This window comes from Nanorana parkeri, unplaced genomic scaffold (assembly GCF_000935625.1).
Source record: "Nanorana parkeri isolate BGI_ZX_2015 unplaced genomic scaffold, ASM93562v1 scaffold146, whole genome shotgun sequence".
Lineage (NCBI taxonomy): Eukaryota > Metazoa > Chordata > Amphibia > Anura > Dicroglossidae > Nanorana > Nanorana parkeri.
In genome coordinates this window covers 848,499-851,655 of record NW_017306414.1, presented here as the reverse complement: position 1 = coordinate 851,655, position 3,157 = coordinate 848,499, and positions in this window count along the sequence as shown.

The window sequence follows — 3,157 nt, the reverse complement described above, 5'->3', positions numbered from 1 at the left end:
TTTTTTTTTTTTTTTTTTTCTCTGCGGGTGTCATGTGAAAGTTTTTTCTAAAACAATAGACTAATGATATTAGGATGGTGGTGGCACGCCAGGGCTCGGTAGCAGCTGCAACCGCTGTGACCCTGGTAGTTCTGCCACTGACTCCCCAATGTAGTGGGACTAAAAATCTCCGCAATACTTTATAGAGCAATGCAGAATACCACCAGCTATAGTGGATTACAAATCTCAGCAATACATTATACAACAATGCAGAATACCACCAGCTATAGGGGATTGCAAATCCCAGCAATACATTATACAGCAATGCCGAATAGCAGGCAGCTATAGAGGACTACAATGCCTGCAATGCATTATACAGCAATGCAGAATAATATGAAGCTACATCCTCATTGCTGCTCCTGGGTATTGAGCTGATGTCTCAGCAGCAGGGCTGTGGAGGCTCTCGGCAGGTGTCCGAAGAGTTGTGTGGGTGGTGGAAGCGCTGTAAGCAGTGCGGGCATGGTTCCCTGTGAAGGAGGGGTAGATGTGTGGGCCAGGACTGTAAACCGGTGCCGCGAATTTCACAGCAAGCGTGGAACCTCAGGCAGCCGCTTCACTTTAAAAATCTAAAGGGCCGGTGTTGGGTCAGTTTCATGAGTAACAGTACTCCTGAAAATATCCAGTATCTGCACAGATACTGATACAGGTATCGGTACATTCCTAGTTGGTACCACTGGTCCTGGTATTGAGATCTCCTGCAGTAAATCTGCAGAGGAAGAGCAGGAAGCATAGTATGCAGGTGAGCCTGTTGGCATATGCTGATGAATGGGGATTAGGGGCCATGTTTTCTATGCTTATAAGCATCAGACTTGTAAATTGGGCCCTGAGTTCATCTGTTGCAAGCTGCTTGTACTAGTGACCTTGTAAGATACACAAACTTATTTGTGTAATGTGGCTCTGATTTTATTTTCTTTACAACAACTTTAAATTTGAATTCCTGTAATAAAGACCTGTCATTGCTGCTCACTGTCCTTCTGCAGGGTCTTGTATCTGCCCCCTCTGTAGTTTTCTGCAAGCAGCCTATAGTGGGAGGAAGTCTTGGGTTCCTCCTACAGCTCTGCTGTCTGCACAGAGTTATGTGCAGCCTAGTGATGTCAACCCAACTTTTTTACAAGGTAATATCTGAGTTTGCAAAAATATTTCTTGCACACAGAGTTGTATATCCTTTTGTGCCTGTTAAAGGTATTTAAATGTTTGTATTTCAAAGTTTTTGTTCCTGGAATTCAGCATTCTTTTTTGTACTTGCACAGAGCTTTATTATCATTGCTGGTTACTAACTTTTATACATTTTTTGTTTCTTTTGTGAGAAATGCACAAATAAAGGGGAAAATGTATTTGGTTTGGGATGTATTTTTTATGCACCTACCACATGTTAAAGATTAACCTCAATCAAACTGCTAAATACACAGATAATTTACATATATGAGAGCTTTACCAGCCAAAGGATGTACATTTCTGTCCATCCAGTACTGAGATTTACTCAGCTTGAATACAGCAAAGAATCCTAAAATGCAATACACTGACCAGCGCCAGAAAGACCATCCATAAGCCAGAAGCCTTCACTGCGCATCCAGTAGAGGCTGCCCTGTTCCAGTCAGGGAGTCCAGAAGGCTACATAGAAAAAGAAAAAAACAGCCAGGTGCCTTTCCTGGTGCAGGTAAAACCTTTTTATTCAATAAAAGAGTAAACAAAAATATACTCTCAAATCGGTATGTGAAAGCATCAAAATGGACTGACTGTCCTTGATTGAATAGCTGCTGAGATTGGGACATTAAGGAGACTCTGTTCTCCTCTTAGAGTCCCACTGGTAATGCATTAGGATCTTCTTAGCTCCAATTCCTTTAACATGCTAGCTGTTACTGAAACCTGGCTTCAGGAGTCCGACTCTGCCTCCCCTGCTGCCCTCTCCCATGGTGGCCTACATTGGACGCACTCACCCAGATCCAATGGGCAGAAAGGAGGTGGAGTGGGAATCCTTCTATCCCCTCAATGCACTTTTCAAGTTCTGCTTTCACCTCCGTCTCTATCCCTCTCCTCTTTTGAAACCCACTGCATTCGCCTATTCTCTCCAATTTCACTGAGGATTGTTATATACCGGCCACCAGGACCAGTATCTTGCTTTCTGGATGACTTCTCTGCCTGGCTACCCTACTTTCTTACCTCAGAAATACCCACTATCATTCTTGGTGACCTTAACATTGCTACTAACATTAACACCCCGGCTTCTGCTCAATTTCTTAACCTAACCTCTTCTTTTGATCTAACCCAATGGTCAGACACTCCTACTCACTCTGACGGTAACATACTAGATCTTGTTTTCTCCCACCTATGCACTCCTTGCAACCTCTCCAACACCCCTTTCCCCCTCTCAGATCACAACCTTCTCCGTTTCACCCTCCCCCTATCCCCAACCCTGAATCCCCCTACACGGCACACTGTCACCCGGAAAAACCTTCACCACCTCGACCCTTCTCTTCTCTACTCTGCTACTGACTACCTCTATGACAAAATCTCACCGCTATCCTGCCCTGACCTGGCTATTTCTGTCTACAACTGTTCACTTCATCCTCTCTGGACACCTTGGCTCCCCTCACTACTTGCAGACTTAGACCACGTGCACTACAACCATGGCAAACAGCTGAAACCAAAAATATCAAGAGACATAGCCGCACTCTTGAACGACTGTGGCGAAAAACTAGATCCCTGCAAGACTTCACCCTGTACAAAGCTGCCCTCCTAAAATATAACGCCTCCCTCCGTGTTGCCAAACAGACTTATTTTGTCACTCTCATTAACAAACTCTCATCCACACCTCGCCAACGCTTTTCTACTTTTAACTCTCTACTTCGTCCTCCACCGCCACCACCCACTAACTCACTCACTGCCCAGGACATTGCCATTCACTTCAAAAACAAAATAGATACAATTCGGGATCAGATCGCCACTGTGCAGTCATCTTCCCCTATTCATGTGCCAGACCCTCCATCACACTTGTTACTCTCCTCTTTTGACCCCATCACCACAGAGGAGGTTACAAAGCTTCTCTCTGACACCCACCTGACCACTTGCCCCCTGGACCCTGTTCCTTCACCGCTACTTCGGTCACCCTCATACTCTA